A 16,069-nucleotide genomic window follows, 5' to 3' on the forward strand; every position below is an offset into this window, starting at 1 on the left:
AGGTTTATTAATAGTGTGGTGGACTGTAGTTCATGCTAGATACTAAACCAATAAGAGTGTGTATTTTAGGTATGTGTAATTCAATTTTTAATGACTGACTTTAACAAATATTACAGCAGTTAATCCTGAGAAAAAAGGTTCTAAGATATCTTAAAGACCTGGTCTACTAAATTTCTACCTCACTTATTCTAGTGTTTGAATCTGAGAATGAAGTAGATGTTAAGCCTGACACTGAAGGAAAGATCTTTATTATATTTAAATGACGTTTCTTTAAAATGCATCAATTATGGTACTATGACTATGAGCCCAAGCTCAATCATGTAATTGTGATTCATGAACACAAAAGACAATTTATCAAAGAAAGTAGGACTGATCAATTTTTAATTTAAACTTCTGTGATTCCAGTGTATGTGACATTTAGTTGTGCAGTGTGATGTGAGTTGTGTCTGTTTGGACTGTGGAGAGGGTGAGGAGGGTTAGGTTTATTTGGTTTGGTTTTTTTACCTGACTGATATTTGCCAAAAAAAATCATGAAGTCCCCCTAATACCACTCATTGTGGGAACAAAGGTTTTGGAAAGTGAAGCATTTTAATAAAAATAGTTAATGAAAAAACAAAGAAAATCTGTAGACAAAGGATTAAGGGGATTTTACTCCTATCAAAAAATGAAGCAAATATTTGCCACTGCCCCACAAAGGCTTCCATCTACAGAGCCCTATCTACTTCCACCTACAATTTTTCTGGGAAAAGTGACATCTTTTGGAGAATATTTATACAAGACTATAAAAGGAAATATTTTAGACTGGTCAATGCATTTTGAGTGTTCACACAAATCCATAATTCCAAGAAAAAAATAATTAGACCAAAACACTGCAGCATCAGTTCTTGGACTTTGAAAGCTAATACCTCCCTCCTAAGTTTGTTGTGTCTCCCTCCCCACAGAAGTATGGAAAGGTTTAAAAAATACATATTCACCAAGTCACAGAGGCTTTGGAATTTCTCTGCTTCCCCTTTCTTTAATGTTCGCCATGCACCAAACCCCAGGGAAGGGAATAAAGCATTTACCATGGGCAGACTTGCAGAAGTACCTGTGAAACATCTACCTCTGGTAATACCAGAGGCTGAGAAAAGAGAAAAGGTACTCAGCACACTAAACTGACACAGGTTTTAGTCTTATAAATATGTGTAGACACAATCAGGTTTATTAAATTTTGCCTTGGACAAGACTACGTAAAAGTTTAAAGGAAATGCTAGTCATTTTTGATATTTATGGCTTGGAGTTTTTAAATTAGACACAACGGGAACAGACTGTCCTGGTTCAGAGAGCTATGACTCCAATTGTAAGTGAACTTGTAAAATTTAGATGCATTCATATGTGTTCCCTTCCATTTTAAATGCATCATAACCTGGTCATCTTTACTTTTATATTAAAGCTATAGTTTAATTTCACACTCCTGATAATAAGGGGAAGATAAGATGAAGTCTCTAAGAAATAAAATCCCCTGGTTCGGTGTCTGTAGTTGTTCAGCCCTCAGACCTTCAACTGACTTCACTGGGAGCTGCAAAAATGCTCCCAAGAAATGCTCCCTAAGCAAGGCCGTGAATCATTGGCATGATTTTCATGTTCTTACAAACCCTGCTGACAATGAAACAATACAGCTGCCAGAAGCTTAAGACTGTTTCTGGCTGTTAACAGCAACCAGTACATATCATAGAATGAATGTCCAACAGCCAGGGTGTTCTGTGTTCTCTCTTTTTGAGTATTATTTGATTAATTTTGGTACATTCAGCTTGCATGAAGAAAGAGGGACTCAAGGGAAAACAGATGACCAGCACAATGCTGCAACTTAATGTACCTTGTGAATAGCAATAAACCAGCAACTGGTCCTGCTAGTGCTGAAGTCCATGTGACGAGCTCTGAGATTCATGGGATTTATAGTACAGTGAGACTAGATGTCAGATCACAGAAGTGTTGAGAAGATTAAAGGGCTAAAAAATAGGGCTAAAGAAATCCATATAGTAGATTCAAAGGTTTTTAAACCCCTGAAAGGCCTAGATGACCTAGTTTGACATGCTGCAAAATAAAAGCTTTACAACTGTATGCAAGTAAAACATTCTTTAGAATGTTATCCAATTTGGATTTAAAGCTTAGTACCAGTCTACTGTGTCTTAACATGGTTTTGTCATTAGACAGTGTCTCATTCTAGTTTGAACTGGTCCTGTTTTTTGTATTTCTATTATAGGCTATGATCACGTCATTTGTTGATCTATTCCATGACAAATTAAATTGATTTAATTTCTTTGTTTCTTTATTGGTAAGGAGATTACTGGGCCCCAATTCTGGTTCTTTTTGTAAGCCTCCTAAATTTGGAAGTGATGGTTTTAACACATGGAGATCAAAACTAAGCATGGTATTTATGTCCCACTTGATATGCAAGGATGTTAATGTCTCTCTGCATGAATAATCAAAGTACAAAAATGAATTCCATCATCACATTTGGAGTGCACATACACATGCTGTATTGCATTTGGGGATGTTCTCATTCAATTTTCCATATTTTGAGATTTTTACAGAGTAGTTCATGTTTTTGGAAAATATTTTTAACAAAGTTAAAATGTCTTATTGAGAGTGTTTCAAAAAGGATGCTCCTTATTTGCCAAGGTTGAAAAGAAGAACCCTTGATTTCCCCATGTCTTTTAAAGAAGAAATCTCTTGTCCTGATTTTTAAAGACACAATAGAGGTTTTTGTTAATTTTTGATGGGGGACTGTGTACATGTTGTCATTCCTTGGTGAGAAAGCGTCATTAAGTCTTGTGGAATATGAAGTCATGGAAAAGGAGAGCTATGATCAAAAATTACTGCATGCATTTCAAAATTTCTTCCTCATTCCAAGAGCCGGAGAGTGTGAGGCAGCTGCCTAAATATAGGTTCATACTGTCACTGCCAAGTGCCCTAAAATTTTGAAGGTACAGAGTTGTCAGCTGTGACATTGAACTTGCAGTTTCTGCCCTTCTGAAATAGCAACTAGAGGCAAGTAGGAACCCATTCAGAATGTAAAATAGCACTAAATAGCTTTAGTAAATAAAAAATAATTCTCCTCCTGGATACTTTTGGTGATGTAAAATAGGGTGTTGTGTTTCTAATCCAAGATTGGGCCTTGTGATCTGTATTCCAGGTGTTTATTGTTGTTATCCCGCAGTTCTGGCTGAATTTGAGCCTGGCACTGAAGGCAAACAGGATTAAGAACTGAGGCTTTCAGTATCCAGATGATGTGATAGCTGTGCCAAGTGGATGGCTCCATCATTTCTCAAGAGGTTTTTACTCCTGGAGCACTTTTATGTACACTCTTGACTCGTTCTCTTTGGAAGCTTTTGCCTAAGGGTATCTGAACACTGACCAGTCACTTCTCCTAGGACAGAGAAGCAAATCAGTCTCTCTGCATGTATAAAGCCTTGCTGTCCTCTGCTGGTAACTAATACAAACCTTTAAGTTTTTGAAAAAACCTTTAGGCTTATCTGAGCCCACTTTTCTACAAACTACTGTTTGTTGTGTCCCTTTAAACCTTGGTAAATTTGGTGTTTGTTTTATTTTTGTGCTTGTGCTTGAGTGACTTAGGTCAATGAGGCCCCAGTGCATCTCTGACTCCCCTGCTGCTATTGCCTTGCCAGAGGTCTGCAGGCAGCAGGGAGAGAAGGTGTGAAGGAGAAGGGTTGTGGGTGCAAGGAATGGAACCTTATGTAAGGGTGAGGTGGTAGGTGGAAGCAGGGTGAGACTTTGTCATGCTAAGAATAGAAGGCGCCAGTTTCCACAGAGAAAGGAGGCTGCCCTGGCCTCTGGGTTCTCACATCAGCTTGTTAAAAAGGGTGTTGCAAATGCTGTAGTTAGATATTTTCTCCTAGAGTGGGAAGGAGATGTCTTTGAGCAGCAAAGGGGATTGTGCCCCTTTGTGCCTGGGCCAGGATGGGCAGGTGAGGAGTGGTGAGGAGGAGATCACTCCAGGATGACTCAGGCCTGCAGAACAGCTGGGCACGTTGGCAGAAATTTTCCATGCAAGTCACCACCTTCTTTCTGTTTTTGCAAGATGGCCCTTAAACCCTACAGTTGTGGAAATATTACAAGTATACATCTATATATAGATGGAGAGGCTCAAGTGTGGGCCAGAGTGCTATCTCCATCACCCTCCCCCAAGGCAGATAGACCAAAAAAAAGCACATGAGGCCACAAGTCCACCCCCAGGCTGAGTAACATTCACCCTCTGTGGGCAGAGCCAGGCGTGGGATCGCATCACCAGGGCCTCAAAAACCAAAGTGCTCCAAATCAAGGAAAAAGGCAAGAGGGGGCAATGGGAAGTTGGGGGACAAAGGGTTTGGTGTAAAAAAAAAACCCAAGCCAGAAATGAAAGTGTGTTCACAGAGGAACCCACACCTCTCAGACAGGTACCTGTTAGTCACAAGATAAGCAGTAGCTGGAGTGAGGGAGACTTGAGATAGCTGTCCTGGGCTCTGGGCTCCACACATCCCAGCTTAGTTTGTTATCTCTGGTTATTTCCAAAAGAGGGAGGAAATATTGCAGTCATGATGAAAATTATTTTTATTCTTGTTCTTTCCTCTCCAACCTTAACCTGAAAAAATCTCAGGACAGCCCTTTTGTAACATACACTTTTAAGTTTTTTTTAAGGAAGTCTGGGGGTTCACTCATTGTTTTCCCATCAAAAAGCTTTTGTTGAAAAATCCTGGCCTTGACATTAAGGAACAGAAATTTTTTCAGACTGTTCATTCGTATTCTAGGATCTGAACTTATCAGGCTCTTGCTGACAAATGAGGTACAAATAAGTTGAGAGCCAAAAATATTCTCTATTACAGCAATATCTGATGAAATATCTCTGCGTCCCTGCCACCTTTCTGTGCCCCACTTTGCAGACGGTTTGTGCATAGTGTTTCACAGCTTCCTTATCCAATCTACTGAGACAGTATTGAGCCCAGTCTGTAGCATGGGAAAAAGCCCACCCAAAAATGGTGTGTTTTCTCAAAATGTTCTCTCTGTTCCTCAGGCTTTTTCAGTGAGGATTGACTTTCTGCTCAGCAGCTGGGAGGTGAGCACATGTTTAAACACTTTCTGAATTGGCCTTCTTTCCTGAGGAGAGGACATGTGATGTGGTCTGTTGCGAGAACAGAGTGATAAATGGGTGCTTAGTGTGTAGAGGTTAAAGAAACTGTTTAAGAAACCTTCCTTTAATTAGCTCGATATATCTTCCCTTTCTGCTGCCTCTCTTGCCATGAGTTACGAGTTATTTAATGTAGCATCAAGGCACAGGCTTATAGCTCCCATAAATTATGGATATTTTGGGAGATTATTTGACAGGTCACAATCAACATTGCCTTATAGAGTATGCAGGAGAGTTTGAAAACCACGAGTCCCAGGTACGTGAGTGCCTCCTTAGTGGAAAAATGTTCTACTGCTGTAACAGCCTGGGACACTGGGAACACGGTGGTGTGAGCCTTCAAAGGGCAGCTTCTAAAGTGAGAGAAATAGTCAAAAAGTACACATCTGATTATTCTGGCAGGAGCCAGTATCCACCTGGGTGCTTCAGGAGAAAGGAGGTTTACTCCCTTAATGGCTACCTTGGCACTCTTTTGTGATCTCTTCAAATCTGAGGCAGAGAGGGGACACAGGCACGGGGCTGGAGAGATTAGAAAATGTGACAGGAAGGTACCTACACAGAGAATGTTCTTGAGGGGATGTAAGAGCTTTTGTTCACTTCTTCTCTTACTTTGTATTTTAGTCTCAGGCTGTACCAAACTCATAACCATTTGGTATTTTCATATTTCATCGCTAACCTTAATCAATAGCTGCAATGCACAATCCCAGTGCTTCTCCCTTGGGACTTCAGCTGGGAATGGAAAAGCAGGATGCTGAAGAACCAGCTCTCACAGAGACAAAAACCTTTGCTTCAAATTTCATGGTCATTCATGCCTGATTTCTGTGCCAGTTTTAGGGGTTTTTTACACTAAATTTGTGCTTACTGGTTTGAAAGAAACAGAAGCACACCTGAGTTTAAGCTGGGATGTGGCTAGCTGCTTCATATTTGAAGCATTAATTTGAAAAGACACAGAGCTTCCCTGTACACATAATAAATAACTTGTGAATTCCTGTTTTCAAACACAAGAAATTCTCCTTCCTGCTCTGTGTTTTCAAATCAGTCAAAGCTGTAAGAGATTAATTTGTCCATAAACTTCAATACCCTGAGACAGTCTTCAACCAAAGCACAAAGTGTAAACAGATGGTTCATCTTGTTTAAGGGAAGAAATCTCATTTCCTGCGGTGCTGTGTAAAAGAAGGCTAAAGATGGCTGTGGGAGGGGCAGCCCAAAAGGTCCTGGAAACAGTATTGTTTGTCACACTTTGGAGTCTCTAAAAGGATGCAAAAGCAGGAGAGTACAGATGAGCTAATTAGCTGCTGCCTCAGCCAGACCAGCTAAAATAAATGCTTTTTCAGTCTGGTGCCTCCAGTTAGCTTAGCAGTATCTGGATTTCTGTGTTTTGCTTTCCACAAGATCATATTTACCATGGAAGCTCAGTTACACATCTGTTCACCTTCCAGAGCTTTCCATGCCATCCTCTAATTTTCATCATGAGACCAGAAGCTGCTGTCTTGTTTGTGTCCTCCCTCTGTACCTCATACTGGCTTCCTTCTCCTTGAAAATCTGTGAGACTGTAGGGGCAACATGGGCTCCTCTGTTGGTTGCCTCTTGTGTTGCTGTTACCTGCAGTCTCTCAGCAGCTTCCTGAGCTGTCAGTCCTACCTGACAGACAACCCTGGAGTCTTCTCCCACCGTGGTGCCTCAGAAAGAGGCTTCTATGTCTCTATAAATGTTTTTACATAGCGTTGCAACATTGATATCCAGTATTCACTGGAATACATTTAAAATTTTCTTCGAATGCCAGGTGTTCTAATTAATAGAAGGATGCAGATGGTTCAGAACACAGCTCAAAACCCTAATGAGACCAAATGCTAACTGTTCTAATTTAATTTTAAAAAGTCATTCAGTCTTAATGCCAACAGAGCTATCTGTAAAGCTGCCACAAGGTGGTACCACAGTATTTTATAAGATTTTGACATTTTTGTATTGAAACAACTATTTTCTTAGTGGAGGTGCAATGTAGAAGAGATGAGGATGCAAAAAGATGCCTTTTCTTTGAAGATAATATTCCTTTAGTGCTGCAGAGGGGCTCTCTGCAGAACTTGGCACTGCAGAGGCACCAGCAATTGGGTCTGTCTGAGAGCACCAATTTAACTGGGCGGCAATGTTTGCAGTGTACTCTCCTGCCATAATTATGCAAGATGGATTGTTTAGGTGTTGAAATTTAAGCAGATTAATGTTTTCCTAACAATGATATCTGCCTAAATAAGTAAATTACAATGTCTGTCCTGATTTTTCCCCTTCCTTCTCCCACATGTTAGCCACTCTAAGGTTCTCTGGTTTTTCAGTTAAGGACAGCTGTGCCTGGATTGAGCAAAGACATTCCCCTGAAAATGCCAGGATGTTTAAGTGCCAAGAGAACAAGGAACCTGAATAATTCTTCTGTCTGGGAACGAAACACCAGCTTGGTGTCCATGTCAGGTGGGGTCAGTGTCCACTGGAGTACAGGTAAAAGGGAATTCTTTTGTGGTGGAAGTCCAGCAGCTGTGCCAGTGAGGATTACTCCTCTGGTCCATATCTGAGTATCCAGTCTCATGGGAATTCTGTCCTTTCCCTTGGAACCAACACTAACAATCTTTACAAAGCTTCAGAATGTACTGTGTAGCTGTGAGCCCATTCCTCCAGTCCCTTGAAACACCTTCCATGTGACAAGACACATCCTGTAGTTTGGTTTTAAGCTACTTTAAAACCCATGCTTCACATCTCCTTGACTGAGACACCATATTTATGCTCTTCTCTTTAATGTTTCTTCATAAATCAAACCTCTGTAGCCGTAATTACCCAGTCACTGACTTCCTGCATCTCTCAGATAACTGAGGTGCCTCCGATTTAAAAATGCCAATGGTATGGAAATTTTAGATAGCAACAGTTCTCTGTCTGTTGCATGCTGATAGGATTTTGAAAAAGAAAAGAACCCTAAATAGTTCCAAACTGCAGCATTCTAGATATGTATTGAATTGTGGGACTCTGTGTGGTTATGTACCTGCAGATCCATCTGAACTGCTTTCAATCCTTGAAGAGAAGCTCAGTAGGTTGTTCTTAATGCAAGGCCATGTCCCTCTAATAGGATTTCTGGAGTCTGTGCTCTCATTGAAACCTAAAAGGGCATTGTATAAACGTTATCTATGGGCTCAGATTGATAGCTTTGGTAGGAGTTAATACAAATACGTGAATAAACATAGTTCCTACACCAAGGCACAAAATGTCTTTCAAGAACATTGCTTTGAGCTAACACCTGCCCAAGGGGCTGCATTCCAACTCTATGAGGTATCATTCTGCCCAAGGGGCTGCATTCCAAGCTCTTTCCTCAGTTATATTGGCTTAACATTTATAAAGCATTATAAAGCATTTCTATTTCTCTGTCATTATCCTGCTGCCACTGTGCAGCTTCTCTACAATTACATTGTACCCACCTCCCTTTTTAATGCCAGTGGATTCAATTTGCATATGAATTTCCCTCGCTTTTATATAATTGAAGAATTTAAGAGATCTCTAGTGAGCTGTAATTCCTTTTGTCATTTCTCTTTTGTTCATATGGTCTGCCAACAAAAGATCAATCCCTCAGTTAATTTTAAATACACAATTTTTTTAAAAAAATGAGTAGTAACACAAAATAATATTGAAATGCATTACAGAAATAAAACACGAGATACAATATTCTTGTACAATAAAATCAGACAATTTTGTAGCACAGACTGCAATGTTTTGTAACACTTTTTGAACACTTTTGCTCTGTAAACACTTTGGTTAGAAAGAGCCCTTTGGAAAGTAAATTTCATCAGACAATTCCTATGCATAAAACCCTCCTTATATAGAGGATAACAAAGTGTGAGTTAATTCATATTTCCACCCATTCTAAAAGGAAACAAACCACACTGCTCCCTTTAAGAAAGAAGCAAAAGGGTTTATTTTTGTAATTATTAAACCCATAGGTACCGTTGCCCTGTAAAATACATTTTTAGGTTATAAAGTAATAATGGTGGTAGGCATGTGTTTTTATTAATTTGCTTCACAGAAACCTGGGGAGATTTTTATGAGCTTTTTTTAAGAACCAGAATCTTCCATTTGTGCCCTCCTTTACCATTCCTCTAATTCTAATTTCGGTCCAGTATACAGACTTATTACCTCACCATGCATGGCAAACAAAACCCAGTGTTAGTCCTAATAAAAATGGGAGAACAAGCTTGGAGGATTACCATTAGCAGGCGATTGCAACCATCAAAGATATTTTAAAAACATCAAATTATTCTCTATTTAAAATTTATGCCAAAATGCAATATTTCTATGAAAACAAATGTCTTTGTGACAAAAAAAAAAGTATTGTCACTGCAGAGGGATCCACATAAAGGGTGAGAAAAGTTGGAAAAAGGGATAAATATCAGGAAGTATAAAATAGGATCCAAGTACAGTTTGTTCTGGTAATTCCTGTCTCAGAAGATATAATTTCCAATACTGAGTCACTATCAACAGTGAAAAACATTTGGGGCTATAAAAGGTGTCAGCATTAATGAGTCTGTCTAGTTTGGAATATGTTGTACTTGCCGTTTGACATGAAAAGATACTATGTCACAAAAAAACCCCTTTTATGCCATTTATCAAGCTGCAATTTTCATTTTATTCCCCTAAAAATCTCAGCTCTGGCAAGAAATTCAATAAGTACAAGAGGTTTCTGCTAGGGCCATTTTATCCTATGACAACAGGCAAAATGACTGCACAGAGATCAAAATGTAGTCCGTTTGTTCTGGAAATTAACTTCTAATCAGTTTGAAGCTATTCCCATCATACAGTTGCTGATGAAACTTCAAGATGAAGTGGTAGCACTGTGCAAATTCAAAACGGGCTTGTAGTGAGATCAGTCCCTTCATGGTGAGGAGCCTGGGTAAGAGACCAGGAAACAAAGTGCAGAACTTAGGAAAATGCTGGTGTTATGAGCAGCAGTGTCCTACTACCAGGTAAAATGCCATGGGCTGACATCTCATTCATGTGATGTCACTTTACAGTGTCAAGAGCATTTCTCAGGTTCTCTGTTGTCCGCCCATTCAGCCTGCATTTGCCTATGCATTTTTTCTCTTGAATATAATGTTTTACATAACAAACTAGTTCAGCCTTTCAAAGGAGCTTCCCCTGTTCTGTGACGTGAAGAATGAGCTTTCTTGAATTTGTAATATTTCCACTTCTTCGTGTTCTTTCTGTTTTAGATAATCAATCTAGAAGTAATTGCCCCTGGAACCCTGGGTATTTCCCAAGGTTGATGGCAGAAATATCTATAAGCAGATGAGAATAACTATTAATAACATTGTTTATGAGTGGTGGGGGCTTAAAGATCAAGGCCTCTGTAGCCTGTAGTTAATGCAGGGCAGGTATTCTATATTTTGGCAGGATAAAACATAATGCATTTTAATAAAAGTTTTTTTGCTGCTGGAATTTGGTTAAGAATTGAAAGGTGAATCCACTGCAGCTCAGCCTTTGGGTGATTAACCAGTGTGGGAGACTGGGCTGGGAAATCTCCCAGTATCCTGTCTTGCTGTATTCCCCATGCAGTTGGAGTCATGGAGGGGTTTCTTCAACATTTTTTTGTCCAAAATACCAAATCATTTAACTTCATTATTTCTTCTATTCTCTCCATGAAAACATGACATTTAGAAGCACAGCATATTTAAAATTATTCAAGAAATAATTTATTTATGGATTGCCCTCCTCCTTTTCTTCCCTGGTTTATGAGCCTGTAAGTTGTAACCACTGTATTAGGAAAAAAATGTTTTCCCTACAGTTTTTACTGAGTACTTGCTTTTGTTTGTCTTTCCAGGACTGTTATGCATAGTAGGGAAACTATTCATAGAAGTAAAAATAACCTCCATGCAAACCTAAATGGAAACAGATATGGATTGAGAGACAAATCCAGCTCTACTCATTTTATATGCAAATAACCTAACCCATGCAATACAGGAAAAAAATTAAAAGGCAATGTCTCTTTTAGTACAGAGAAATTATGATATTGCAGCTAGAAACCATAGCAACAGTATAAAAAAAAGTAAAGTAGGGAAGCATTTGATCTAGTATTGACTCATTTTTCTTCCTAAAGATCAAAGCATCCAGGGCCTTCTTTGAAATATGTAATAATACATTGAGTCTACTTTCCAGGGCCTAATATTGTAGAAGTTGAAAAGCTGGGAAAAAAAATGGAAAAGAAACTTTGCTGGGAGGTGTTTTTTTCTCAAAATGAACAGCTTAAGAATACTTAAAGTAGAGCTTTTAGTGATAATTTTAGTGCCACTTGTCAGTTTGCCAAAAACACTTTCTGTTACTAAATAAGTATTTCAAATAAAATTCAAAATTACCATATCAAACAATTACCCTCTTCGGGCAGCACATTGTTTACTGAATGAAGGTGAATATGCATGAGGATCTCTTTTTCATTACTCCATTTCATTTTGTCTTAATGAGCACAGGCTACTTCTTGAGTTACATGAGACCTTTAATTGGTGTGAACAACTGTGACAATGCCTCTCTTCATGGTTTTCTCCCTGCCTCGCTTTTCAGTAAACCAAAAGGCAGAAAACATGCTTCAATTCAGATACATAATGTACTTTAAAATTCCACCAGCACTGCAGAGTGTAATTATCCTCCAGAAATAAAGATACTAAAGTGATTTCATTAAGTTAATTCCCCTGTATTGCCTTTGCAGGAATCAGATTACAAATGGTAGGTTTCCCTTTCTATGACATAGCAGTAAAGTCTAGATGTAGCACCTGCTCTCCCCAAAATCCAGGGAGTTTTTTAATAAAAAATGGTTAATTTTGGCATGTAGTCTTCAGAATTCCTGGAACTTTTATATACCTAGTTCAGGTTGGATTTTCTTGTCTTGTGTCTGATCTAACCCCCGCAGAGGTGAGCAGGGGCCCCTGGCTCATGGGCATCATTCAGATGATTTCTCACAAGCTGGAGCATCTCTAAAGGTGTGTGGTGCAGAGAGAAGATAAAAACCAGGAAATCACTTGCCAACTTTGACATGCACATGTAGGGAAGTTGTCAAATGGAACGTTTTGTAACTGCTGCTCACTGGAATGGTTTGGCCACACCGGTGTCATTCATGTTTGGATAAATTGCAGACATTGCTGAAGCTGTTTCTGCCTCTTTCTGTGACTGAGGTTCATTTCAAAAGATGGATCGTTCAGAAGGGCTGGACCAGGTCAAGAATCAGCTGCAGACATCTCACCAAGAGAGCTTTATATACAGAAAGTAAGGGCAAAATGAGAATGGCGATGTTTTCCGGTGGAGAGCTCCGGGAGGAAGAGGATGAGCAGGGTGTGGGTGAGCCATGGGGACAGGGCCCTGGGCTCTGACATGGATCCAAACACCTCAGGAGCAGAAGCCTATTAAAATGGCTCACTGAAAATCCTCCTCAAAGGTTAGGAGCTTAGGTTCCTAGAGTGATGGTTGTCTTGCTTAGCAGGAGACACTGCTCCAGGAATTCCACCTCCTGATCTTTTTTGTTTGGATCAAGATCCAAACAAAAGCCTAAGAGGTTTCTTGTGCAAAGCCTGTAATTATGTGTGTCTGTTCAAGTACATTTTTGCATTACAGTGTTAGTAGAGAATTTTCTGGCAAAAGAGGAAATACTGAGTTTTCATCTCCAAAATTTACAGAAATGTGTTGAATTTAACAAACCTTTGACAAGACATATCAAAGAGTATCATATAATCCTGTCTGCAACTGGAAATATAACTACCTGCCTTTCGTTTGTGGTCCTGAGCTTCAAAACAATCCTGATATCCATCCTCTGTTGAGGGCTAATTTGCATTTATTATCTTGATGTACATGTCTATTATTTTTCTATGCATATTTTATAAATATAAAATATATTAATAGAATGAAAACATAGACTATATGCCTTAAAAATTAAACCTGGAACAGTCCTGTCATGATGTAAGCATGATGAATATGGTGGGATCTCTGAGTCTAGATGCTGTTGGATCTTTAGGATTGGCACTGTGTGAAAAAATTGGGATTTTTTTTTTTTTAATGTGTGGTATTCACTTTGCATTTTTTACTCTCATTTATATTGGTAGGATTTTTTGGTAAACCCGCCTTTTTGTGCTGACCAAGATTGAGTCTTTTTGGCAAAGTTCAATCTAAATCCTCTAAATCACACTTCTGTCCTTGGCCTTTCATAAGTCAAATTATCAGAGCTTGAATGCTAAGCTGTGACCTTTTTTTGGTGATGTAGGAGTATGAAGCAGCAGTTTTAAATCTAGGAAATAAAGAGAAATAAAGACTACTGCCTCCCATCTTTCACAGGTGGGTGTTTTCAAACACTTTCTGAAATAGATCTTTTATAATGCTTAATAGATAAGTTGCATCACAGAAGTTTTCAGAAATTTGATTGCTAAAATCCAAACCATTTCAATATGCTGTAGATGCTTCTGTGTAATTGCATATGATATGGGCAGATAGTTCTCTGAGAGTTTGAAAAATTACTTGTGAATGGCAATCAAATTGCCTTTAAAGAGATATGAATTTATAGTGATAATTTCTTTAAATTCTCCAAGTTTCATCTCATGTTTAGCATCTGAAACAGATTAATAAAAATGTTGTGAGGCTTGATCAACAGCAAAAGTTTCATTAACTTTGTGAATTAGAAGTACCAAAGTTTTCATTAAGAGGTTATGAAAGAATTAGTACTGTTAATTCACCCTTGAGTCAGGGATATACCCCCTAGAAGTGCCATTCCTTTACATTTCTCATAAAAACATTATAAATTAATTGAAAATTTGTTAAAATCATTAATGGTTCTTCACATTACCAGTGTAATTATTAAAATTAATGTCATATGTGAAAATGTCAAGAATTATCACCTCTTTTGACAATAATGGTGCTGTTGATAACAGAGGATCAGCCAGACATAACATGGACGTCATGTTTTGTGATACTGTTTTTATGCAATTATCAGAATAATGGCACACATCATTTTTATCATGTTTGACTATTTTATATATGCTTGTAACTTCTCCTTAAGCTGTGTTTTCAAATGGCCAGGAGCTGGAGCTCCATCATTCTGGCATTTTCTATCTCTGCTGTAGTAGAGCCAGAAGTGGGAGGATTTATAGGGGCACAGATAGAATTGTGAGATTTCATTACCACCCATTTGTTTTCAAGCACTTTTTTATCCTCAGGTTCCAAAAGATTGGGAGCACAGAAATTTTGGGTTTCTACTTGCTTGACCTACAACGAAAAGTGGTGTGATCCCACCTCTTCCTTTCTGTGGGAATTTTCTGTTCTGAAAACACAAACGGGATTTGTAGGAAGGGAAGATGACTTGCAACACTTTTGAGTAAATGCCATAATTTGGGCCCTCCTGGCTGCTGCCTGTGTTGTGACTCCAGGCAGCAGAAATGGCCCTGAGGCTGCAGTTCAGGCAGGAGGGGCGATTGTCCCCAGAAATGTCACTGTGAGATCAGAGGCAGCTGTGGCACGGCCAGAGGAGCCCACATCCTCCTTGCAGCTTAACCTCAGCCTTCCTATTCGTTTCTCTACTAACCAGCAGTACTGGGGAAGAAAGAAAAGAAGAGAAAAAGAAATGCAGACAGCAAAAATTAAAACTAGGTGATAGACTAGAAGTTGGATGTCAAAGAATAGATATTTTTCACCCTGTCTGCTTAAGATGTGTCAGGATTTTAACCTCAGTTCATAACTTGAGGAGTGTATTCAGACTTTCAGGGTACTTAATATCCTTTACGGTCTAAATAACTTGGTTCCTTAATGTAGTTTGATAAAATAGGATATTTTGCATAGAGGACTGTTCTGGTTCAGGGCAAATTAGGGAGAGAACTTCCAAAGGGATTTCTCTAGAAAAGCAGATTTAATTGGCCCCTCTCCCAGCCAGTTCAGGAAAAATACTTCTTTGGAGAAAAGTGGAAAAAACTGTTTATTAAACAATAAAACCTAAACAACATTAAACAATAAAACCCCTTGTTGCTCCAAAAGAGATGACAAACTGAGAAAGTCTCTCCCTGGGTTGCAGTTCAGCTCACACAGGCTCTGATCAGTCCCTCACTGCTGGAAATGTCGCGGGCCGGGCCTGGCCTGGTGGGCCACAGGTGCAGCTGCCAGTGCTCTTCTGGATGTTCAGTCCAGAGCAGGTTTCAAGAGGTCCAAAGAAAAAGGAAAAAAAGGAAAAAAACACAGTCCAGGGAACTTCTTTGCCTCAGCAAGCTAAAACTCACTAAAGCAAAGGAGAGCTCTGTCCCGCTGTCTGTTCATCCACAGACAACACAGTCAGGAGCAGGAACGTGGAGGAGTGAGTGCAGTGTCTGAAAACAAACTGCACACTTCTTCTCTCCCCCCTTCACTCTTGGAACAAGTCTTAAAGGTGCAAAACTTATTATTCAGCATAAACAGAACAAGACGATTGGGGATAAAAGCATCACATAGTCAACCTAGGACAAGGATGTGGTGGTGTGTAGAAGGTATGAGCAGAGCTCCAAGCAGGGAAAGATTCCTGGAGATTTAGAGCACTCAAAAGCATCTAATTAAAATTAAAGACTTTTTTTTTCTTCTTGAAAACTCTTATTGCTGTCTCTTGTATTTAGAATATTTTTCCATAGCAAGGATTATTTCTTTTAAATATTTTTTCTTCAGTACCATGACACAACTCTCTTCCTTTCATCTAAATATGTGCAATAAATCCTCCAAGAGCAGTGAATTTGATCAGTGTGTGCATCTGTAAGTACCTGAAGATTGCAGGTTCCAATCATACCTTGCTGGTTTGAAAGATAACACCATTACTAAATCCTGATTTACATGTTTACTTTACAGCCTAAAACGATTTCTTATGCCTACTTTTCTACTTACCTGTATTTTATTGAAATG

The sequence above is a fragment of the Agelaius tricolor genome, unplaced genomic scaffold (assembly GCF_023055355.1).
Source record: "Agelaius tricolor isolate 1412-34295 unplaced genomic scaffold, bAgeTri1.0.p SCAF_11, whole genome shotgun sequence".
NCBI classification, from domain to species: Eukaryota; Metazoa; Chordata; class Aves; order Passeriformes; family Icteridae; genus Agelaius; species Agelaius tricolor.